Source organism: Myotis yumanensis, unplaced genomic scaffold, assembly GCF_028538775.1.
Source record: "Myotis yumanensis isolate MYYU_CA2020_CCGP unplaced genomic scaffold, mMyoYum1.0.hap1 SCAF_13, whole genome shotgun sequence".
In the NCBI taxonomy this organism is placed as follows: domain Eukaryota; kingdom Metazoa; phylum Chordata; class Mammalia; order Chiroptera; family Vespertilionidae; genus Myotis; species Myotis yumanensis.
In genome coordinates this window covers 52,372,469-52,399,080 of record NW_027223764.1, presented here as the reverse complement: position 1 = coordinate 52,399,080, position 26,612 = coordinate 52,372,469, and the positions used below count along the sequence as shown (strand labels likewise).

The following is a 26,612-nucleotide window of genomic DNA, read 5'->3' as shown; positions in this document are numbered from 1 at the left end:
ATGCTAGGTAATGGAGAAATGGAAAAGAGAAGAGCATGATTACACATCTTGCAATGCATGCAAGAGAAAGGAAAAATTGAATGATCACTATATAATGTGTGAAGTGCTACAAGAGAGACATGTGCAAGAAACAAAATATAATTGCAGAAAGAAAATCTCATAGAGGAAATGATATTTGAGTTAAGACGTAAGTGCCCACAGGGCAACACTTGAGAGGGGAAAAAAACCCATTTATCATAGAGAATTGTGCTAGAAAATAACATGCTTAAGAGAATGGAATTCATTTATGGGGGAATGCCTGAAAAGAGAGGTAAGCATGAACTTAAGGAGAATTTATACCTATAAGTTGAAACTCTGTTCTGAAGCAATAGAAATGGGCCCCACTGAGAGAAAAGGCTTCAATAGTTTCTGAGAAAGAGAGTGTCTAGGCCTGGCTTTCTGATTTCTAACCTGTTTAGGTAGATGGGTTATGGTGACATACGTTGAGATGGGAAGCACCAGAGGGAGATCATTTGAGTGTGTGCGTGTGTACATGCATGTAATGGAGAGGGAAAGGTATAGAATGGTGAGCTCATCCTTTGGAATGCCAGTGTTGAGGTACCGTGGGTCCTTTAAGCGGAGACATACAGCAGGCAACTTGACACAGAGTCTTGGAAATGAAGATTGATGTTTGGCTGGAGATAATGACTTAAAGTTATACAAATGGGAGTGAGAGCCATAATGCTGGATGAGACTGTGCAGGAAGAATATTTAAAGTGGAAAGACAAAGTGATGTTATTTAATCAGAAGTTATGAAAGGATATAATTTTCATAGAGCAAAGTTATTGAATTCTGCTACAATGGCCTCATCTTAGCAAATGGGAAAATGTGAGCACATCGCAGGCCTTCATTCAACAAATACACACCATTTCACTTGCCACGCACCAAGAAAAACGTGGCATAGTTATACAAAAGTTCTGAAGTTGTTTTTTAACCAAAATTAAGCCTCATAGAAGCACAAAGAGCATTGATTTCTACTGTGTGCTAAAATCCAGGAGAAATAAGCTTCTAGTTCTGATGTAGCAACATTAGTAGAGAGTGCTTAAGTAGGTATGGTGTTACCTCCTTGGGAAAGCTGAACCAGTATGAAGCAGCCCTTTTCTTTTAAAAATAGGTGTGTGGTTGCGGGGGGGGGGGGGGGGGGGGGGGGGCGCGAGAGGGTAGAAGGGTGAGAACATTGTAAGACTAAAACTGCACATGGACAGAATTCTGTGTTATGTATTGGATAGTTTGAAAGATGTATTAGTATCTGCCTCAACAACTTGTCTCATGAAAGCAATTGAGCCAGGAGCACAGCAGAAAGCAACCAATGGTATATACGTCCTAACGCTATGCATTGTATTCACACCAGCGACAGATGCCGGGTATTTGGGACTATCCTTCTTTCAGTGAATGGACATGACCACAGAAAGTTGGCCACTTCCTTCTCTGCCCACATTTCCTTGTTAAATTGAGATATAATAGCAAAGTAAATAGAGAGATGATAGGTAGACAGCTAAACAGATAGACACTGCAGACATAAACTTTATAAAAAATTTTATCTTTATTGTTGAAAATATTACAGATGTCACTTTTCCCCCCATTTACTCCCTTTCTCTCTCCACCTGCCCTCCCCCCCCCCCCCCCGCCCCAGGCCTTCACAGCATTATTGTCTATGTCCATAGGTTATGCATATATATATATATGGACCGGAACAGCGGAACGACCAGAATGATCAGGGGTGGGGCCAGCCAGCCAACTGTCAGTGGCCCCTCCCCACAGCCAACCCCACCCTCAATTGCCCTCCCACCCTGATATGGGGCGGGGCAGGCTGGCCAACCACCCATGGCCCCTTCCCCAGCTGGCCCAGCCCCAATCAGCCCACATCAAGCGGGCCAGCAGGACCCCACCCATGCATGAATTCGTGCACCTGGCCTCTAGTATCCATATAAATTCTTTAATCTCTTCCTTCCCCACCTCCCCCTTCCCTCTGGGATCCCTCATATACTTACCGTGCAGGATCAGAGATCAAGGAGGATTGAAATAATGCTGCTGCCCTTTATCTCCTCACATTACTCCCAATCTTCTACTCATCTCTGAAGCTATCTTGGGATTTTAACACCTAAAGTTCCTCATACTTAAGTGTACTAAAAGCTATCGGATATTTCTCAGGCTATACTAAATGGCATTTTAAGTAGAAATAAACTTGGGCAAGCCAGAACATTTTTATAAATGTAAAAAGAAGGATTTCAGGGTTATCTGGCCAAAGAATCATTAGGAACAATTGTCTGTTCATCAAAATAGATCCATAGAGCTCCTCAATATCTGAAGTTTTAATATTATATGAGAGTAGATTAGGGATGTAACCAAAGACTTTGAATTCCAATTGCTTGAAAAATAATTGAAATTGATTTCTTATATATTTTATTGTGCTAAGACTTTAGTCATATTTCTGAGCCTCCTCTTAATCATTTTATGAATAAAAGTGTGTCCATGACAGTCCTCTCCTTATTCCCTCAATGTATATCAAAGCCCTCCCATGTTCTTTATTTCTTAACGCTTTAAAGTTAAGCTATAAAGAATATGATAACTGAGCCTTGAGGGATTTAAATTTTATTATTAGAAGCTCAGGAAAAATTTAGAAAATTACAATCTGGCTTTATATACCCATAGCTGAGCACTTTGGAGAAAATAGTCAAATAGTCCTACTATCTGTGTCAATAGCAGAACAACTAATTAACTTAGCATGACTGTCTACTGATGTATGTTGGTTACTATCATAAAAGAGTAACTCTGGGAATTAGGAGACCTATGTTCTTACACAGGCTTTTTTAATAACCATCTCTGTGATCCTGATGAGCTACACTCTCTTCAGGTCTCATTTTGCTCATCTCCAAAATGAGATAAACTTATTCCCTCAACTCTAATATTCTGTGAATCTGTGAAATAGTGTAGATTCAAGGGTCCCTAAGCAAACCTTGGCAGGTACCGTCGGCCCAGGCTGACCAATATGCAGTTGCCACAAAGAGTGGTAAGATCTGCAGGGTCCAGCAACGTTTCTATGCCTGGGTGCAGGGATGTTCTCATTGTAGTAGATCTCTTCAGCCAGGAGCTGACAACTTGTGATTGAAGTCAGCAGATGTTCTACTAGCCACCCTCAGTTATCTGCACCCTGAAACTAGCAGGAGTCAATCAGATTCACATGGGGCCTTGGGACCCCTGGACATTATGTGATTAAGTCTCTAAATAACACTCCAGCCCAAATAAAGTCAGAAAGCCTGCACTGCAATTCCAGGGCATCCACTGATTATCTGTGTGCTGAATAGATACTGTACTTCCTGTGACACAAACTTGCCAAGATACTCCTATGCCTTTTTTAGCATGATAGCTCCCAGGGAACTCTTATCCTATGAGATTGTGCAAGCTCAGGCACACCCCATTTCCCACACCTGCTTTTGTTCCCATAAATTTGCAATTACTTCCCCTCCAGGCTTGCTTAGACTAATTAGACTCAGCAGCGGTTCTCAACCTGTGGGTCGCGACCCCTTTGGGGGTCGAGCAACCCTTTCACAGGGGTCACCTAAGACCATCGGAAAACACATATATAATTACATATTGTTTTTGTGATTAATCACTATGCTTTAATTATGTTCAATTTGTAACAATGAAAATACATCCTGCATATCAGATATTTACATGACGATTCATAACAGTAGCACAATTACAGTTATGAAGTAGCAACGAAAATAATTTTATGGTTGGGGGTCACCACAACATGAGGAACTGTATTAAAGGGTCGCGGCATTAGGAAGGTTGAGAACCACTGGATTAGAGCCTTCTTGCCCCTCCAGTTCCTCTGTGAATCAGCTCAAATGCCAGAGCAGGTCAAATCTTTAACTTCCAGATTCCCCTAGGGGCCTAGTGGAAGTAGAAGAGGAGCCTTTAAGCCTTGATGTCCAATGCGGTCTCTTGGTCTCTGAGCAGGAAACTGGCAGGGTTAGTAATGATGACAGCAGAGAATTTATTAACTGCCTTAATTGAGGACTTTGGAGAGGGTATTGGAGCCCACAATTTGACCTGATTGAGCCTAGAGACTAGAGTGGAAAGACAACTAATATTTCATGAAGCATCTGAGAACCAGAAGCTTAAACATTTTATTTTACCCTCATGACGTCTCTTTAAGATAAGACTAATTATCACCTTTTCACATATGGCTCAGAGAGGTTAAATAATTTGCCCAAGGTCACATATCTACAAGTATAAGAGCAGTTATTAGAATGCAGATCTGTCTGTAGGCAAGCTGTTTTTTCCTGTTCCTTAGCCTACTGGGGAGAAATGCCCAGGCTTAGGGAAGTACAGAGCAATGTAAGAATGGTTTGAGGAGTCCCTGTCTTATAAAGCTGATTGAAGCCTGTTGTCACAGAGTTGGAGGCAGGAGCATGGAGAGGAGCAGAATGAGTCTGAATAAATTACAGGTGGGGAGGGCAGGCTGCAAGAGAAAGCAGCAGGGATCAGGCTTTGCAGAGAATTAGCTGGGGCCTCAAGAGTCTCCATAGAGGAGGCTCAACTTACAATTTCTCTTTCTCGCAATCAAGAGCCTCCAAATCCAGCCACACTGGTGTTCTGACCTCAATGCTGATTGCTGAATTGCACATGTTATAATTGACTAGCAGGTTGCATGTCCTTCTCTGACCTTCACACACCAGAGGGCCTTCCCCCACAGGCTGGAGACCTGTCTCTTCCCACCTGCCCTACTCCCTTCATCAAGGCCCAGATCAAATGTCTGTAACTTTCTCTGAATCCCCAGCATGAATAAATAAATCTCCTCTCACTGAATTCCCTCAGCATATTAATCAAGTCCTAAGCACATGGCAGTTTCTGTGCAAACCTTACACTCCCTACTGGATCCTCAAATCCTTCAAGGTTGGGGCAAGAGATACAGTAGAAGAAGCACATATTTGAGGTTAAAAATACCCTTTCCCCTCTCGGTTTCCGACACAGAGATAATGCTCAGAAAATATGTATAGAGTAAGGAAGCTTACTCCCATCATTATGCCTGATTTTTCTTTTTTATACCTCGGCAGAAGACACTGACCATCCATTGAGTAATTCTTTTTTACTAATTACCAACTACAAGGATAGTTCTGTGATGGTCCAGGGCATGCTAAGGCGCTGAGTGTTACTCATGTTTCAGGGATATCCAAATAGCTGTGAAGCAGGGATGACATAAGACTTGTTTTTCAGAGATTCTTCTAAATGCAACGCTATGGAGGGAGCTGCCCAGGCAGCAGGAAGAACAGAGGATGTGGGCTGCATTCCAGGCATGAGATGGTAATGGCTTAATCAATCTTTATGATGCAGAGGAAAAGGATTGATGAAGTAATAGAACTGTGGGTGTCTGCTCATACACTTTTCAGCTCTGGCTTCTTCACTTGATCATCTACAGCTGGTTCCCCGTAGCTGCCTATTCCTTCTTTTTCATTCATTGGGGTTTGGCTTTTCTTCTTTGTATATTTGCCAAACATGATAGACATAAAATTAAAAACCTATTACTAATAAGGCAAAACCATGCATTACATGTTTAGTAATAGAAGATGTATATGATTAGGCAGAAACGAGTTGCAGGATATGGTGGTCTTAGAACACTGTCATGAGATTGCTATGAAGCATGGGCCAATGTTTGTTTGTTGTTTTTTTAAATATATTTTATTGATTTTTTTACAGAGAGAAAGGTAGAGGGATAGAGAGTTAGAAACATCATTGAGAGAGAAGCATCAATCAGCTGCCTCCTGCACACCCCGCACTGGGGATGTGCCCGCAACCAAGGTACATGCCCTTGACTGGAATTGAACCTGGGACCCTTCAGTCCGCAGGCCGATGTTCTATCCACCACCGAGCCAAACCGGTATGGCTGGGCCAATGTTAATGACGTACGCAGCTAGATGAGGAAGGGCCCAACTGCTGTCTAGAGCTGGGGTGGCATTTCACACTACAACCAGCAGTGCACAAGGGTCCCAGCTGCTCCACATCTTCACCAGCACCTGCTGTATTTTAAAATCATAACTATCCTAGTAGGTGTGAGACAGTATCTTGTTGTGGGTTTGATTTGCATTTCCCTCAAGATGGTTAGTATAATTTCCTGTAATTATTGTCCATTGGTATATCTTCTTTGGACAAATGCCTATACAAATGCCTATTTATACATTATATGCCCAGTAATTATAGACTTATAATTATTTTTATGTTTGTGTTTTAAATCATGTGAGAAAAAGTAGAGTTACTGTCCAGTATCTTTTCATTTCAATCTGAAAGATTCCCTTTAAGATGCCTTATAAGACAGGGTTATTGATAATGAACCCCTTTAGCTTCTATTTCCCTAGAAATGTCTTAATTTGTTTTTCATTCTTTGGGGTGAGATTTGCCAGATATAGGATTATTTGACTTTTTTTTTTTCTTTCAGCACTTTAAATAAATATTTCATTTTACTGTCTTCCTTCTTTCATGGCTTCTGATGAGAAATTGGCTGTTAATCTTACTGAACATCTCTTTTTCTCTTTCTGTTTTTAAGGTTTTTATTGGTCTTTGGCTTTAATTTTATTATAATGTGTCTTGATATGAGACTCTTTGAGTTTATTATATTTAGATTTCATTGAGTTTCTTGGATTTTTAAATCTATGTATTTCATTAAATTGGGGATGTTTTGGCCATCATTTTAATTATTCTTTCTGCTTCTATCTCTAATAATGCATATGTTGGTCTACTTTATGGTATTTCACAGAGACCTTAGGTTCTGGTCACTTTTCTTCATCCTTTTTCTTTCTGCTCCTTAGATAGAGTCATTTCAACTATCCTATCTTCAAATCCACTGTTTCACTTTTCTGCCTGCTCCAATCAGCTGTTGAACTCTAGTGGTTTTTTATTTTAGTTTTTATACTTTTTGGTTCCAAAACTTGTTTGATTAATTTTTATAATGTCTATCTCTTTATCGATATTTTCATTTTGTTTCTGTAATTTTTGAATTTCCTTAAATTTTTTTGTCCATATTTTCCTTTAGTTCTATGAACATATTTTATTTTATTTTATTTTTTTAATATATTTTAGTGATTTTTTACAGAGAGGAAGGGAGAGAGATAGAGAGTTAGAAACATCGGTGAGAGAGAAACATCGATCAGCTGCCTCCTGCACATCTCCTACTGGGGATGTGCCCGCAACCCAGGTACATGCCCTTGACCGGAATCGAACCTGGGACCTTTCGGTCTGCAGGCCGATGCTCTATCCACCGAGCCAAACCGGTTTTGGCAAGTTCTATGAGCATATTTTAGACAGTTGAATTAAACTCTTTACCTAATAGGTCCAATTTCCGGGCTTCCTCACAGATGGTTCTATCAAAAAAATTGTTCTATTTAATGGGCTATACTTTCCTGTTTCTTTGTATACTTTGTGATTTTGTTGTTGTTGAAAACTGGACTTTTTGAATATAAAAACCCTTTAATATGCAAACTGTAATCACAACAGCATCCATAGGGCAGCGAGGGGATGGGAAACCTGGCAGAGAGCATGGTAGGGGGAGGGAGGCTTTCAGGGGCCCTGCTGCTTCCTGAGCCTGCAATCACTCTGTTTGTTGCCTGTGGGAGTGTGAGGTCTTAGCAGAAGGCCCATCAAGGCAGCCAGAGGCAGAGGGGCCCTGATACTGACAGTGAGACCGAGCAGGCTGGCCGCTCCAGCATGCCATCTCCCCACAGCGGTACCTCCAGCGGAATCCAGATCCAGTGAGGAGGCAGGGAGAAAGTGGTTGTGACTGAGAGGAGACTCAACCATCATCTCTCAGCATTCCACAGATCACAGTTTTGGGAAAAGAGTTGCCCAGAGGCTGTTAGATTGAAAAAGAAAACACACTAAAAATCATCCTGGGAAGAGGACAGAACTTGTGCCTGAGTCCACCTTCTAACCCAGATTCTCTGTGACTCCAGAAAGCTGAGTGGGTCCACTCAGATGTTTGGGAAGGGAAAGGAATGATAGAACCTTTGGCCCCACAGGACCAGATCCTTGCCACCCACTGACCAAGAAAGCTTCAAGATAAGCCAGGGGTGTCTGTGGGAAGTGCTCTGGGTCAACGGTACTCATATGGGGAGGATGGTGACACATGGCCTGCATGTGGAAGAGAGAGAAAGAACACAAGTTAGGGAGAATTAAGAACTAAGTATCTACTTTTTATAGGACTGGGCAGTAAAGGTGAGCCAATCCTTCTGGGATAAGACTGGGAGAGATCTGAGGCCCATTTTTTCCTTGCAGACAAGTTTGACAGGCCTGAATGCAGTTGATGGCCCCAAAGTCTTCCAGATGGCCCCCACAGGATTCTCCGGGAGGCCTGACTGCCCCCTCCAGGTGTATTGGAGACTGGCCTTAGTCCCAGTTGGGCCCAGGTAGGGCCTGGAGTTCCACAGTTACATGTAGTCCATTAAGTTCTTCCAGAGGAGGCCAGGGATGAACAGGGTGCCCCAAGCCCTTGACAGAGGTGCAGTTGATGGGGAGGCTGAGGTTAGGGTGGGTCCTAGTTTTCTATGACCTCCAACCTGTCTGTGTGGATGTGGATGTGGAAACGGATCACCAAGGGACTCCAGCCAAGATGATCCATTGGAACTGAGAGAGGTCTGGCTTTGGGTTCTTCTATATCTCTGGGTTGGGGTACTCATTGTTGACTTAATAGCCCACGGGGATGAACTCCTTAATAGTCCATGGTTGGTGCAGGTGATGAGGCCCAAGGGCATACCGAAGGCATCGCTCTCACGGAGGAGGGATGAGTTTCGGACATCAGCCTGAAAGATGAACACGTGTCTCCCTGCACCACCAACCAGCACTGAGTCTAGGGTTGGATCAAACTCCTACTCTCAGCTGAGCCAACATAAATGATCTGCAACTGCAGGCCGTCCGCCAGAGTCTCATTGCACTCAAAGCTGACCTGGAACCGGAAGGGGGCTGTGGAAGGGCTCCGGTTCTCCAGCACCGCCAGGTTCAGCATCAACACCTTGGCGGTCGCCTCGCCCCACAGCGGCTGAAGCTGGCGCTGGACCAAGCTCACCTCTGGGTCCTGTTGGGTCAACAGGACAGCATTTTCCTCAGAACCTCTCACCTCCTCTGTCTGAGGACTGAAGTGCTGAAAACTGGACTTTTGAATATGACAACGTGGTATCTCTGGAAATCAGATTCCACCCCACCCTCGACCAGATTTTTCTGTTCTATTGATTGTTGAAGACTATAGGAGTTCATTTGTTTAGTGAATTTTCCAAGCTATTTTTACGAAGATGGTATGCCTTCTGTGTGTGGTTACTGAATTCTCTGGCTTGTATTCAGCTAATGTTTTGATAGAGAATTTCTTGAACACCAGGAGCTACGAAAAAGAAGAGGAAAAATAAACAGACAAGGAAAACCAAACACCTCTTCCAGTCATTGTGGATTGTCTCTATGCTGGGGACTCCAACACTCAGCAGGGTTGCACTAACCTCAGGTATATGCTCAAGGTGAGAGCTTAGAGTCTTCTCAGATCTTTTATGAGTACGTGTCTTGCCGTGGGCATGCATATGGATTTTAAAAATCTATACATGGGTGCTTTTGACTATTCTAATTTCAAAAAATTCCCCCAGATTTTCCTCCAGGGCTTTAGAGAGTCAAATAGATTTTAAAGCCATAATCTTTTGCCCTAGGCACCTACAGGTTGCAGTTCACCTTGCAGTGTTTTTGAGCAATTCTTACCACTTTTCTATCCTGAGTTCCAAGTTAGATTTAAAAAGCTGAGCAGCTCACATCACTCTTTCAGGCAGCCCCCCAACAATTTTGGACAGATATCCTATATAATAAAAGTGTAGTATGCAAATTGTCCTCTTGACCAGTAGTTCGTCTGGGAATTCAACCAGGGGGTGGGGCTGGCAGGGGGAAGGGAGAGTGGCCCTGGCCTGTGGTTTCAGAGGCAGGCAGCCAGAAGAAGGGAGGAGTACCTGGCAGGCAGCCAACAACCGCTAGGGACCCCACCAGTGCATGAATTTCATGCACTGGGCCTTTAGTCTATATATATAAAAGCCTAAGCAACTGTTATGACCAGTCGACCAGTTGCTATGATGTGCACTGACCACCAGGGGCCAGATGCTCAAAGCAGTAACTACCCCCTGGTGGTCAGTGTGCTCCCATAGCCAACCTCTCATGGCCAGCCAACCTCCCATGGTCCCTCCCCCTGGCTGGCCAGCCAGTCAGCCAGCCCCAATCAGCCTGATCGGGACTGGGCAAGATGGCCCTGATCAGCCCTGATCGCCGGCCAGGCTGAGGAACTCCACCCATGCATGAATTCGTGCACCAAACCTGTAGTACATAATAATTTAACTAAAAGATCTGTTCTGCTGCCTCTAGATCCAGGAACAGGTTCTCACCCAGGGCTGCTGCTGCTTCAGAACCTGCTATGGGGAAGAGGCTGTGGGGCAAGTTAACACACACACACACACACACACACACACACACACACTGCTTTCCTACCATTTAAAGTTGCTTTTTTTGTGATTTATCATTTGCTTGGAGTTCTGACAAAGTTGGTCCTGACAGTTTTGCTTGTTTAGTGATGTTTCAAGGAGAAAGGGGAATGAGACCTTGAGGCTGCCTATTGAACCATTGTGCTGACATGCTTTGTTTCTAAGTAAAATTTTATTGAGGAAAATCATGCATTCAGAAAAGTGCATTAAGTGTAAGTATAGAGCTTGATGACTTTTCATCTGGTTACACCTGTATAACAAGCAATCCAATAAAGAAATAGGATATCACTTGTTCTCCCGTGACCCCTCTTATGCCCACTTTTAGCAAATCTCAACTGTAACCACTCTCTAACTTCTAACAATGTAGATTGTATGTATTCTGATATTTTCTAACCCATCTTATTCAACATTATGTTTTTGAGACTTATTCATGAAATTGTGTGTAGCTGTAATTCATTAATTTTTATTTTCAAACATTTTTTTCAGCTTTTCCCTTTCTCTTATTAATGGTCATTTGTGTATTTGCATTTGTTGAGTATTATCAATTTTACTACTATGTGCATTTTGGAACACCCCTTTTCCTGGATATATGGGCTTATACCTAGGAGAAAATATCTCTAGGTCAGAAGGCACATGCTAGTTCAGTTTCAGTTTTTCAAACTGGTTGTACTCAGTGACAAGCCCACCAATAATGGATGAAAGCTATGGTCGTTGCGCATGCTTGTTAACATTTGCTAGAGCCTGTGGTTTGTAATTTTTTACTTCTCTGGTGTGTGAGTTATGGTTGTCCAGCATTTCACACTATTACCAGGAAAGTATGAGAGTTGTGGTTCCTCCTCATCCTCTCCGTCCTTTAGGATTGTCAGCCTGTTAGGTTTTATGAGTTCTGGTGACAGTGTGATGGATTTCACTGTAGTTTTAATTTGCATTTCCATGATCAACAAAACATTGAAAATGTTCCATATGAGTATTGGTTGTTCATGTATGTTGCTTTATGAACTCTCTTTAAATATTTTGCCCATTATTTAATTGAGGTTTTTATCAATCCAATATGTAGTCGCATGGATTATTTATAAATCTTGGGCACTAGTCTTTTCTCAGATATATGGACTAGTAATTTTTTAGTTTCTGGTTTAGTTACTCATTTTCTTAAGGGTAATTTTATAAGTACAAGTCTATTTCAGGGTTAACTATCCTATTTAGTTGTCACACTCTTATGATTAGTGTCATTTTATAGAAAAGCTTGAAGTCAGGTAGTGTAAGTTCTCTAACTTTGTTCTTTTTAAGATTATTTTAATATGTGATGTCATTTTCATATCCATATTCTGTTTTTAATTTTATTGATTTATTCTCTAATCCTTATCATTTTTCCCTTCTACTTACTTTGGGTTTAATTTTCTCTTCTTTTTCTGGTTTTCTAAGGTGGAAACTTAAGCTATTGCTTTTAGGTCTTTCTTCTTTTCTAATATATTCATTCTACGATACATTTCTTCTAAGCACTGCTTTCACTCTATTACATAACTATTAATAAGTTGAGTTTTCATTTTTATTTAATTCATAATATTTAGAATTTATGTTGTGGTTTCTTCTTTGACCTATGTGTTATTTAGATGTGTTTTCTTTAATCTTCACATACTTTTATTTTTCCAGCTATCTTTCTGTTGTTGGTTTCTAGCTCAATACATTCTAGTTTGAGAGCAGACATTGTATGTTTCTATATTTTAAAATTTCTAAGATGTTCTTTATGGCCCAGAATGTGGTCTATCTTATTGACTATTTCATATGAGCTTGAGAAAAATGTGTATTTTCCTGTTGTTAGGTCAAGTAATCTATAGATGCCAATTTAGATCAGTTGTTTGATGACATCATTGAGTTTAACTATATCTTTGTTGATTTTCTACCTGCTGGGTCTGTCCATTTCTCATAAATGGGTGTTGAAGTCTCCAAGTATGACATCATACACATCATTTTCTCTTTACAGGTCTATTAGTTTTTGCTGCACACAGTTTGATGCTTTCTTGTTAGTTACATACATGTTGAGGACTGTTATGCCTTCTTGGAGAACTGATCCTGCATCATTATTTAATGCTTTTCTTTATTCTGGATTAGTTCCCTGGGTTTGACAACTGCTCTATCTGAAATTAATAGCTACTCTTGCTGCTTTCTTTTGAGTAGTGTTAGTATGGTCATTCATTTCTCCTTACATATAAAAATAATAAAAGGCTAATATGCAAATAGACCAAACAGTGGAACGACCAGTTTCTATGACACACACTGACCACCAGGAGGCAGACGCTCAATGCAGGAGCTGTTCTCTGGTGGTCAGTGTGCTCCCACAGGGGGAGTGCTGCTCAGCCAGAAGCCGAGCTCACAGCTGGTGAGTGCAGCCGCAGTGGCAGGAGCCTCTCCCGCCTCCACGGCAGCTCCCCTGTGGGGAGCAGGCATAAGCTGGCAGTTGGACATCCCCCAAGGGCTCCCAGACTACAAGAGGGTGCAGGCCAGGCTGAGGGATCCCCCCAAGTGCACAAATTTTCATGCACTGGGCCTCTAGTATAAAAATATATAAGTAGATAGATAGATATTTATATAACATATATAATCAAATAAATTTTTAGTATTATTTTAAACAAACTGTTATCTATTATATCAATAAACCATGCAAAAAATTAAAGTTTTTATTCTGTCTTTACTTATTTTGTTTTCAATGCTCTTCTTTACTTTATGTGGATCTCAGTTTAAAATTGCTATTATTTTAATTTTCTCTAAAGAACTTCTTTCAATATTTCTTGCAAAGCTAGCCTACTGACAACAAATTTCCACATTTTTTTTCTCCTGAAAACAAAACAAAACAAAACGTTTACTTTACTACCTTTATCAGTTTTGAAAGGTAATACTGTAGGATATAAAGTTCCAGGTTGGTGGTCCTTTTCTCTTAACACATTAAATATTTCCCTGTTTTCTGTTATTGACTATATGATTTCTGGGTAGAAGTCAGATGTAATTCTTATTTTTGTTCCTCTACAGATAAGATATATTTCCCCCACAGTTTCTTTCCAGACTTTTATTTGTCTTTGATTTTATGTATTTGAAAACATGTACCTAATATAAATAGTTTTTTATCTTGCTTGGTGTTCTCTTAATTTCCTGGATCTGTGGTTTCATGTCTTATATTAATTTAGAGAAATTTCAGTCAATATAATTTCAAATATTTTTTTCTGTTTCTTTCTCTCTTTTCTTCCCTTCTATTGTTCCCATTACACACATGTTATGTATGTGTAGTTGTCCCACAGTTCTAAGATATTCTGCTGTGTTTTTGTTTTTGTTTTCTTTGCTCTTTGGGTTTAAAGGATTCTGATGATATATCCTCTAGCTCAGAGAATCTATCTCTTTTAAAATTTGTCATTATTGTTTATAGTATTAAATATGTCCAGAGAATCTTTCTTGGGCCATGTTCAGTCTACTAATAAGCTCATCAAAGGCATTATTTATTTATGTTATAGTGCATTTTATCTCTAGAATTCTTTTTGGTTCTTTATTAATATTTCTATCTCTTTCTTATTTTATCCATCTGCTTTTGCATGCTCTCTATATTTTACATTAGTGCCCTTAGCATATTAATTGTAGTTACTTTAAATTCCCACTCTGATAATTCTACCATCCCTGCCATGTCTGTTTTGATGTTTGCTCTGTCTCCTCAATTTGTGTTTTTTGCCTTTGGCACACCTGGTGATGTTTCTTGACAACCAGGCATGATGTAATGGGGGAAAATACTGTTATAAGTAGGCATTTAGTATTGTGGTGGTGAGGTGTCAGGGGAAGTATATAGTTTTATGATTAGATATTAGTCTCTTAGTGAGCTTATGTTCTGGACAGTAAATTTTACAAATGTTTCTTAGGCTTTTTTTATCCTCTTTTATTTGGGAAAGTTGTGCAAGAGTAGGTTGAAGTAGGGTATTTCCCTTCTCCAGGTCAGTTAGGCTCTGGTTAACTAGTTTCCTCTCAGGGCAGATCTATTTATGAAGAACAGAGTGCTCTGGTGTACAGTCATGTTCTGCTTAATGACAGGGATATGTGCAGAGAAATGCATTGCTCAGCAATATTTCTCATTGTGCTACATCATAGAGTGCACTCACTAACCTAGGTGGCTAGGCTATATGGTATAGCCTATTGTTCTTAGGATATAAACTGTACAGCATGTTACTGTACTGAGTACTGCATGCAATGATAAGTATTTGTGTAGCCAAACATATCTAAATACTAGAGGCCTGGTGCACGAAAATCGTGCACTGGGGGGGGGGGGGGTTGTCCCTCAGCCTGGCCTGCACCCTCTTACATTCTGGGACCCCTCACTTCTTACTGCCCACCAGCTTGCTGCTCCTTAGCACTGTCGTGGAGGCAGGAGAGGCTCCTGCCACCACCACCGCTCTCACCAGCCATGAGCCTGGCTTCTGGCTAAGCGGTGCTCCCTCTGTGGAGCGCACTGGCCACCAGGGGGCAGCTCCTGCACTGACCGTCTGGTCCCCGGTGCTAAGTGAACATCATAGCGATTGGTCGTTCTGGTCGTTCTGCTGTAACAGTCACTTAGGCTTTTATTATATGGATAGAAAATGTAGAGTAAATATATAGTATAAAAGATAAAAAAATTGTCCACCTGTGCAGGCTACTTACTATGAATGAAGCTTGTAGGACTGGAAGTTTCGCTGGGTGAGTCAGTAGTGAGTGATGAGTGAATGAGAAGGCCTAGTCATGTATTATCATCATCAAGTATTATGTACTGTACATAATTATATGTGCTGTACTTTTATACAACTAGTAATGCAGCTGGTTTGTTTGCACCAGCCTCACTACTAACACAAGTGATGCATTACACTATGCCGTTTTCATGGCTACACTAGACTATAGGACTTTTTCAGCTTCATTGTAGCCTCATGGGACCACAGTTGTATATGCGGTTCGTTCTGGACCGTAATATTCTTATGTGGCATGTGACTGTATTTCAAAATACTTTATTTCTCCTGTTCTCTCAGAACAAGGAAAGGATTTTCCTCAGATATTTACTGCAAGAATCTGGTCAAGCTCCTGGAGGTAAATCTTAAAATATTGTAGAGGCCCCGCTATGAATGGGTCCCCCTAGAGTTTTTAACATTCAGAGTTGTGCACGTTGAGCTTGCAGCAATTTGTCAATTACAGTTCAGGTTTGCCTGCCCTGACACTCTTCCCACAGCAGTTTCTGCTAATGAATCTCTGCTCTAGTAGTCATGACTCCCTCTATTCACCCATCTGTCCAATTTGGGGGATAGCAGTTTGTCCCATGTTCTTACCTCTCTTATGGATCTTACAAGAGTGGTGGATTTTCAGTCGGCTAGCTTTTAACTTGTTATTAGAGTGGAGTGTTGACTTTTAAACTCCTTACATAGAGAATTGGAAACGTTTTTAAAATGAAACATATTAAAGTTTGCCAGGGTTGAGAGACAGAGGGGAGGGGGGCTTGTAGGTGTAGTTATGGGAGATCGATGCAACAGATCCTTATAGTGATAGAACCATTCATTATCTTGACTGTTATGAGTTTACATGTGAAAAATTGCATAGAATAAATATAAATATGCACACACACACATGCACATAAAATGTAGTTCATTTTTAAAAAATTCATAGAGGAAGAGATAGAAACATCAATGATGAGAGAGAATCATTGATCAACTGCCACTTGAACACCCCTTATTAAGGATCAAGCCTACAACCCAGGCATGTGCCCTGACTGGGAATTGAACCGTGACCTTCTGGTTCATAGGTACAAGCTTGACCAGTGAGCCACACTGGCCCGGTTGTAGTTAACTCTTGAACTAGAGATTCGTGTGAGGTAAATTGATAGGTGATTTCTAAGAATTATCTTGGCACTCTAGGACTCAAAAATCCATTGGCTCAATATATACTCCAAAAAGTGAAAACTAATTTGATATTAAATTAAGACAAATGCAAAAAGTTTAATTATTTGCATCTAAGATTATGGCATAGATATCAGTAATGTATATAACTGATTCAGGAACATAGAATAAATGGAATTAAAAGCAGAAATCATATCAATGGGGAAAATGCCAATAATAACCATTTAAAATAAAATATGAGAACAAAATTTAAAATAAAGTTAATATGAGTTAATTAACACAGCTTCAAATGTCCTAATATTTATGCTTTCTAGGAATCCCTGAAGGAGAAGACAGAGAGTACAGATAAAAATTTGAAAAACAAATGGCCAAAACTTTGTTAGTTTTATTATATTTACATTGTCAATGTGTATAACATTTTATTCTGTTTTATAAACATTATTTCTACATCTAAAACATTAATTCTATAACTAAATACATTAATGGTCTCTACACATTTTTTTGCCTCTTATTTTCTTGGTTAGCAAAAATACATCCTGGAGTGATTTCTTTAAAAAGGGCCAAAAGTAATAATATTTCTAATATTTGCACATTCCCAACATGCTACTTGTTATCTTTATATGTGAATGACTGTATATAAATATCGAGTCAGGGCTATTTTTTTTCTTGAGACTTTTTAATTGTTCATTTGTCCTCTGGCATTGATTATGGTTATAGAGAAATCTGAAGCCAAATTCACCTTTCTGCTCTCATCTTTATCTGCCTGCCCAGACCTCAGTTTTGGAGGGCACTTATTTGTGGTGACTATCATGTCAAGTTTTTCTGGCACACAGAATAAAGTTTAGTCTCTATTTTATGACTTTGTTTCTGGAAAGTTTTCTTGAATAGTATCTTTAAAAATAGATTTTATTCTAAATATTTTCCTTAGTTACACAATTTGCACAATTCTATTCTCCCTTACCTTTTCTTTTCTCAAAATTCTTTTAGGAACACATATTTATATCCACTTTATTTTACTTGCATTTTTAAATCCTGTCTTTTATGACCTTACTGAGAAATATGTATTCTCCTGTTATCAGTGACAATTTGCCTTTATTTCTGTGGTTTTTTATTGTTCTCTCATTTCTTTTCCTAGTTCTTATATACATATTTCATTATGTTCTAATTTATCACCTTGTCCTAAATTCATGGATCTTTACTCATATTATCTTGTTTGTATTCATTGCTTTATGATACTTTTAAAACTCATGGTGGAATACTTTAAAATTTTCTGCTTTATTATTGTTATTATGGTAAGTATTCTTTTCATGTCCTTTTATTTATGTATTATTTATTTCTTGTGCCATCTTTGATTCTGTGGCTCTTCTTTTTTGATTAAATATTTTTGAAGTAAGTAATTTGTTTTCTGAAACCATTATTTTCAGAAGTTTCATTGAAGGAGAGGTCAAGCCTCTGTGTCATGGTAAAAGGAGTGTTCTTTAAGAATAAACATATTAGCTGAGCCAGTGTGGCTTAGTGGATAAGAGTCATCCCAAGCACCAAGAGGTCACCGGTTTGATTCCTGATCAGAGCACATGCCTGAGTTTTGGGCTCAATCCCCAGTAGGGGGCATGCGGGAGGCAGCTGATCCATGTTTCTCTCTCAACAATGTTTTCTATCTCTCCCTTTCCCTTGCTCTCTAAAAAACAAAACAAAAAAGCAAAAAACCCAAAACAATAAAAGCATATTAAAAATTATAAAAAAGAATAAAGATATTACATCTGGGTTTGTATTTCACTAGTAAATGGAGATAGGCAGGAAGTTGAAGGATTGATTATGGACTCTTTTTCATTTATCCATTGTTATTGAAAGCCTTTTCACAAATGTCAAAATTTTTGAATGATAATCTTGAGATGCTATTTCTCATTAATCTTTTTATTTCATGTTTTTTCATTAGACAATGAAGTAAAGGCTATTTTTTACATGCTCAATTTAAATTAGAAGTTCTCAAAAATGATTTACAAGTCTGGGAAAAATTATTGTGTATTCTTACAAATACACCTAGACCACAGGCTTTGCAATGTAAGAGGCAAGATTTTGATAGTGTAATATTCTGGATTTTCTGAGAATCCTGCTTAGCTATGAGAAGGAGGGAAATGGCTCTTTAGCCTATGGGTAAAAGCTAATGAGATATCAGATAAACACATCTTTACTTCACAATAATTTCTCTGGATGGTCTACAATTGCTTTTCCAAGAGGTCATTGGCAAGAGAGTTGAGGGGAAGGTATCTATCTAGGCCCCATATAAGGCAGAAAGAGCCTGGGACTGGCTGCTGCCATTTAAATATTCATTGACATAACAAGAACAGAAAACATCAGAGAGTGAAAATGTGTACTAAAGGCTTCAGGGATGTAGTGCCGTTGTCTTTATCTTTCAGTGATTTAACTTTCCAGGTTTTCTTTTGACTGAGATCCAAGACTGATTCTGTGGCTACCGAGATCAATTTACTGGAGCAAATGGATAGCTGAACCTGTCAAAGGAAGCAATCAAAACGGGAGGCTCTGCTTGTGCATGCATGTGTAGGTGTGTGTCCGCTGATCCTTTTAAATAGGCCCCGAGACACAGTGTGATAGACTCTAAAGAACGTGATGATTAATAAGATGTGGGTGGGGAAGGACAATTTGTGAATGATGCCTAGATGTCTTGTTTGGACATCTGAGGAGATAGTTATATCTTCAGCAAAATCAAATGTACAGAAACAACAGCAGGTCTGAGAGTGCAAAATAATGAGTACAGCTTTGGACAAGTTAAGTTTCAGGTGTCTGGTGGCTATCAAGGTGCTGTCTACCAGGCCGTTAGATATATGGGCTAGTGCTCTGGATGGAGGCGTGGACTGGAAAAAGAGATTGGGAAGTCATCAACATCTTATCAAAGTCTTGTCAAGTTGAAATTCAAGTGAAAGCTCCAAGATTCATTTTATATCCAACAGGCCAAATACATACCAGGAATTTTTTGTGTGAAAATGGTACATTCCTCTTTGAGGAATGCCATTCCTATATTAGAAAACTTTAGTATTTTAAAACTCATTGCAATCCCCCTGTGAAGTGCAGCTTTTGATTAGTGACAATACTATCTCTGTCCCTGTGCCATAAAATCTATATTTAACCAGGTAAAGTCATAATGGAGAAAATAAAAGGAAAATAGTGTGCAATCTTTTAACTTAATGAAACCAGCGTGGGTATTTCATCCTGGACTCTGTAATTATTAACATAACTTTTAAGGAAGGGGAGTTGTAAGAAAAAGTGGAAAGTGGAAGACTGTTTAAATGTGTGTGTGTATGATTTTTATAGTAAAACTAGAGGACCGGTGCACAAAATTCATGCATGGAGGGGTGTGTGTCTCTCAGCCCAGCCTGCACCCTCTCCAATCTGGGACCCCTCAAGGGATGTCCGACTGCCCACTGGGATCAGGCCTAAATGGGCAGTCAGACATCCCTCTCACAATCCAGGACTGCTGGCTCCCAACTGCTCACCTACCAGCCTGATCACCCCCTAACCACTCCCCTGCCAGCCTGATCAATGCCTAACTGCTCACCTGCTGCCTCGATTACCCCCAAATGCCCTCTCCTGAGAGCCCGATCACCCTTAACTGCCCTTCCTTGCCAGCCCGGTCGCCCCCAACTGCCCTCCCCTGCTGGCCATTTTGTGGTGGCCATCTTGTGTCCACATGGGGGTGGCCATCTTGTGTGTTGAATGATGGTCAATTTGCATATTACTCTTTTATTAGATAGGATAAAAAATCATAAAATTTTCCATTTTAATCATTTCAAAGTGGCATTAATTATATTCACAGGGACCCCACTATGGGAAGTCACTGCTAAGTGAGTACAGGCTTTCCATTTGACATGAAAAAAATTCTAGAACTAGATAATGGTGTATGTATATTTGGCATTTTTGTTCATCCTCACCCAAGAATATGATTATCATTGGTTTCAAAGAGAGAGGGAAGAGAAGGGAGGGAGAGGAAAACATCTATGTGAGAGAAACATCTTTGGGTTGCCTTCCTTATGCCCCAATTTGGGGATCGAACTCATAACCTGGGTATGAGGCTTGAGTAGGACTTGAACCTTGACCCTTCTGTACACAGGACAATGCTCCAACCAGCTGAGCCACACTTCCCAGGGCTTGGCAAAAGTTGTCTTAAACAAAAACAAAACAAAGTGTAAGTGGGGAGGCTTTAGATCTCATCCTGTGCTTCCAGGAGTAAGATCTGTGGAAGACGTCTTTCATGGCCTAATATCAATTGCATAATTGTGTCAAAAGTATAGAGTTGTTGTGATAAAAAATCTTACTGTGTGTGTCTAACATCACAAGATGGACACTTAATACATGTCAGTTTATCCCAACTGCTGGTCTCTGTGGCTGAAACCTAAAGTGGAGTCGGCGTGTGTTGGACATTAACTCTCCAGCAGCTCTCCCCTGGCATTGCCCTTCCCTTGGCATTGGGCATCTCACCAGGAAAGTGAATACACCGAAATGACAATAGGCAGCTAAGTGAATGGCAAATATTCACTATGCTTTAGTGCCATAAAAGCAAGTTCACTTGTAACACGGAATATTGTGCCAATACATGTTTTAATGTAGCAGAGAGATTTAGGAGGCTGAAAGGGCATTCGTAGAATTCAGAAACAAGTTGTGAAGAAGTGTGTGATTGAATCAGTAAGAAATAATGAGGCTATGCTTGAAAAGTCAGAATCAGGATTAGGTACTACACTGAGGAATTAGGAGAAAGATGAAAGGGGGTGTGGGAGGCAGGAAAAGGGAGTGGGGGAAAGAGAGGGGAGATATTGATTTAGTCATGCACGAGATATTGATTTAGTCTTCTTTTTCTACGGAAAGCTGCAAAGTCATGTATATTCAAAAGGCAGTAAAACAAGGGGGAAGGACGGGCTACTCAGGAGGGTAGCCTGACTCTTCAATTTTCCGGAAGCAAAGCTTTTCAGAAGGAGGGGGTCCTGGAAGCTTGGGGTGAAGTGTGACTACGTGTCTTAAAGAAATGAAGGAAAGAAATGCCACCTATGGACCACAGCAGTGTCACTGTAACTATGTTCCTTGATGCTTCAAATAAAAGAATAAGTTCTAATTAAGTCAGAGAATCAAGTTTTTAATGAATTTTCATTCATTCATTCATTCATTCATTCATATATGCATTTATTTGTTTAATCAGCAATAACATTTAAACATTTGAAAACTTATTACATGCAAGGTCAAAGATACTCTTTTGTTGTTGTTGTTGTTGTTGTTTAGTGTTGGGAAAAAAGAAAAATATAAAGGAAGAAAGACAAATTTTTTGTGTGAAAAAAAACTCCTGGCAGAAAGGTCAGGAAAACAGGCAATTTAAGAATTTGAAACCTTTTTTCCACTTACCTGAATGTGAAATCCTTAGGCTCACATTAGCTTCTGCAAGTGTAACATCACACATGAAGAACTCACTTTAATATGAGGGAAATTGTAAAGCTTGGTTATAAATTCTTTAAAGCAAATCATATTTCCTAAAACACATAATGCCCTGCATGGTCAAAAGTTTCAGTGTTTCCTCCATAAATACCTCATTAATCCCCAATATGGCTGGGAATGAAACTGTCAGTGGTACTACAAATATGCAGTGAATCTTCCCATGATGTCCAGAGGGCTCTGGTTTAGAAATTCAGCATTAATTGGGTTATAGTGAAGTTTCATTTTACTTTGGAAATTCAACTAAACAACACTAGGGAAAAAGTTAGAATGGGGCAGAAATAAAGAGAAACATTTAATAGCAACCATTGGTCCTGCAGGGGATGAAGAATTTTACTTTATCCTACAAAGGCTGGTTTGATAATAAAATCAACATGAGACAGATTAACAGGAGAAAATCAAACCCACATACATGAGAAAGTCAGAAACCCCAAATAAATGAAAGATTCAGAGATAAAAAGGTAAAATAAGGTATACATGACATCCTGAGCTAAGGGATAGGATAAAGGCCTGGGGTTTTAAGCAGAGGAGGGTAATTCATCAGAAGAAGAGCAGATGTTGGGTATTTAGATGTTTGTCCAGTCAAACAGATGGGTTACTCAGCTGAAATGTATCTCTGGTAATAATTCCCATTCTGGAAAAGACCCTGAGTTAGGGTCTTCTAGGTAGTTAAGTCAGGGACAGAAGTTTCTCTGAGCCCACGGAGTCTTAATGGTCTTCAGTTCGAAACGAGCTACCTGCTGAAGTGGCATCTTTTGGGGTCTCATATTCTGCTCTTTTCTAGTTGCATCTGACAATTAATTCAAAGAGATTATGTCCAGGAGTGAACTCAGTGAGATGCGGCCTGAGACCAGTGCCTTCAGTGGGTTTGGTCTCCATGCACCGACCCTTCATTACCTGAGTCTCCACTGCTGATGGTGATTCCTGAGTGACAGATGCTCAGGAGGCGTTGACTTAGGAGGCGGGGCAGTCCTTCTGTAGATGGAAGCCAGAGCCTCTGCTCCAGCTCTCGGAGCTGCTTTCACTTGGGATTTATCTCTTGGGAACTGTTGGCTTTTTCTCTAATCACAATGGATTTTCCAGTGAGACCATCTCTCTGCTTCCCCCTGAAAACTGTCACTTCCCTCTTTGAGGGACATTTCCTAATTTCCATGTCTGGATTCTTATTACAACCAGATTCTATGGCAACTCTCTGAGTGGCCCTGCCGTGTTCCCCGCTCTCGGGGTCAGCAGCTGGGGCAGCACTGGCCAGTTCTCTCTGTGCTTTCCTTGACCCTATATACCCAGACTGTACTCACCTCCATTCTAGAGACTTGATATTAGCCCTGCATCTACATTGTGAGTTTAATAGATGTCTGAGGACCAGATGACACTTATATCTAACTCATAGCAAGTAGCACATTTTTAATGCATAATAAGTAGCATAAGAAATAATTAATATACTGTTTCTCAGGAATCAACTCCTCTACCTCAGTGGCAGGATCCACTTGTAAAGGCCATTGTATCAAAGTCAGACTTCAGCTTGACCACTAAATGTTTTCACTCATAAGGACTATAAAAGTCTAGGAATTACAAGCAAAATTACAGCCACTGCAAATATTGGTGAGAGAAAGGTCTTTGTTTTGGATAAAGTGCAGTAGGACAGACTGACCTCTGGTAGAAAGTGATCAGTACCCACCAGTAGTCCTGGCACATGGGTTGTGGTCAGTAGATATTACATTTGCCGACTGCGAGCCAAGGTGAAGTGGGAAACCCCAGGGATGAAGAGGACCACATATTTCTTGATGTCAATTACTACATTTATTTGAATTTAAGTTACTATCTAGTACAGTGCCATTATTTTATGGAGTCCAAAGGAAGAAGTGTAGTTAGCTTTCAACACAATGCTTTCTTATGAAAATTTTATTTTAGATATAGTGTTTTAATGTATATCATGCTGGTCTATTCTATAACTTTCTGAATACACAATATATTCTGTTTCACTGTTGGTTATAATGTATTATTTTTAGGACATTTTAAATGGCAGATAAACTGAACATACCTCATACCAGCAATGCAAGTAATACACAGTCAAAGCCATATTTAACAGACAGCTACAGCAAAACTTGGTCCATATCAAGCAATAGCAACCTACAACACAGGTCCCTCCTGGCCTGCTGCATGGCGGATACACACTGAAACCCTCCATGGGCTCTGAGGGATATCAGATTTCAGGAATTTGGTCTATGTGAAAAAATACATATTACACATTTTTAAAAGGAACACGCTCTCTGCCTTTATTGTGATGAATTTAATAGACTTAAGGGTATCTCTACTTCAATCAAATGATGTGCAGATTTGTGGGACAATAATTAATTCTAAGGAAATTGATTCTAACAAGTTGAAATTTGTCACCGTGACAAGACAATCATTATTCTAAGGGATCTGCTGTCTGTACCTGGTAACAAACACCGGGCTTGCCATTAGGGACAGAGCACCGTGATGCAGTGCCATCGTGAGCACCCAGTGGGCAGCTGCCTCTAACAACACTAATGGCAACACTGGTATAGGCAGAGTGTGTGCCAGACTTGGTGCTGCATTGTTTGTACTAAATTTTATAGCAATCTTCTGAGTGAAGAACCACTGTCAGAACATTTTCTGGATGAGGACCTAAGGTGCAGGAAGGCTACGTAACTCACCGGGTACTCCACAGCTAGTAAGTAGAGGGGCAAAACTCAAAACTTAGCCGTCTGACTGCAAAGCTCAAGCGTGTCCCACACTGCTACACTGTCCCCTGGCAAGTTAGCGGGGGCCAGCAGCCGTTCTCTTTATGTGACAGGTGTTCATAAATTAGACGTTTGTGAGTTGGGAAGTCGTTGTGCCTCTTTGGCTTGCTATCAGAAGCGATCCTCATTCTCTCCGGGCTTCACTGTGGGACCAATCAATGCAGGTGCACTGGCATAGAACATCGGAGAGTGAGTGGTTGCAAAGCACTTGCTTTTTTATGTAGTCTTTCTAGAAGTGTTTAGTTTGTGGGCTTAAAAATATTTTTCAAATACAAAATTAATAGAGTGTAGTCAATATAAAAGCATATAACATAAAAGCAAAAGAATGTCCTCCTCCTGTTCCCTACTACTCCAAGGATAAGTCACTCTTCCCACTTTGAGGTGTCTTATATATAATTTACATAAAATAAGCTTTTAGATTTTACAAAAATTATACCAAATTATTCAATTGTTATAAAACCTGACTTTTGCCTCACTAATATATCATCAATATAGAAACTCAATTTTATTTATTTCAGTAAAAAGGGAAATTACCGGTTCATGTATTCCAAGGAAGGATTGGGTGATCAACTATAGGATCAGAAGGATAGAATTGGAACCCAAAATCTGTACACTCTTCCTATTTCAGATTATTGTAGATTTTCACCTTGATTGTCCTCTCTCATTGCAAAGTAAGTATCTCTACAGGAAAGGAAATGTGGCTCCCATCAATTCCCAGTTCCATTTTTAAAAATCTGTGGCATGACTCAATTGATTCCACTTTATTAGGTATCTATCCTGATTTGGATCAATCAACTGTACATAAGTGACTGTGGAGTTATGACTGTCACATATTTGTTTAGCTATCCAAACCTGGAATATTCAACAGTGGCCTATGGGGCAGAATAACTGCAAATATGCTAATTTCAAGTTTGAACCACATAGCTGAGGGCAGGAGCTAGGTGTAGTTTCCAGAAGTATTGAAGCCTAAAATAATATTGCTAAGATAAAGGTATCCGGATGGATAAAATGATGGGAACCCATTAAGCAAGTATGAATGTACTATAGATTATTTGTCATCTCTCTATGGATGGTCACTCACCTTAGCTCACATGTTTCATTATTGCAAATATTATCCATTATTATAAATAATGCTTTTATAATAATTTTGTACACATTTGAGTCCATATAAACATTAATGTTGACTAGATTTATAGAAATGGAAGTGCAAGTTCAAAGTATATGTATGTTTTAATTTGATATAGACTATAAAAATCCCCACTGAAAAATACTTGTACCAAGTTATACCACCAGTAATGGTGAATGATTATGCTATTCTCAAATCTCCTAAAAATATTGGATAACATTAAATGAAAGGAAATTAAGAACTTTCAGAAGTGGATTAAAATTATTGAAATCTCTAGGCTTTGTTTTCACTGTACTTCAAGTTATATGGCTTTGAGAATGAATTGACACTAAATATAGTATTAAATGTCTGAATTTTGGGATCTTTTTCATCAAGAGTGGAAGAACATTTCATCTTAAAGGTGTGTAGAGATATGGCTTGAGTTCTTTCTTAGGAAACAATATTATGAAAGGATCTCTTAAAATTTGGCTTTAGCTATTGAGGGCCAACTTCAACATTTACTTGGGCTGCTCGCTTTCTCAATTCATTAGCAGTGCCAGGCTTCTAAATCAGAAATCATTGTTTGTGGTGAGGGCAGCGAGAGTGGAAGAAACGGTGTGCAAAAGAGAGCCTTACACAGGATGAGGATAAATTTGTGTATTTAATTTCTTAGATGACTCAATGATGTTCTGAAAACACATACTAGAGCATACATTTTTCTCAACATACTTTGTACAGTGATTCACCTGGATCTTGTTAAAATGCAAATCTCAATGTAGTAGTTTAGGAATGGGGCTGAGAGTCTACTTGCCAACAAGCACCATGTATTGCT

At 39.7% G+C, this 26,612-nt stretch overlaps 1 pseudogene; it reads right to left on the bottom strand.

The window, feature by feature from the left end:
• Positions 1–8,462: 8,462 nt before the first annotated feature.
• Positions 8,463–26,612, bottom strand: part of LOC139021543 (histone chaperone ASF1B-like) — a 31,781-nt pseudogene continuing 13,631 nt past the window's right edge.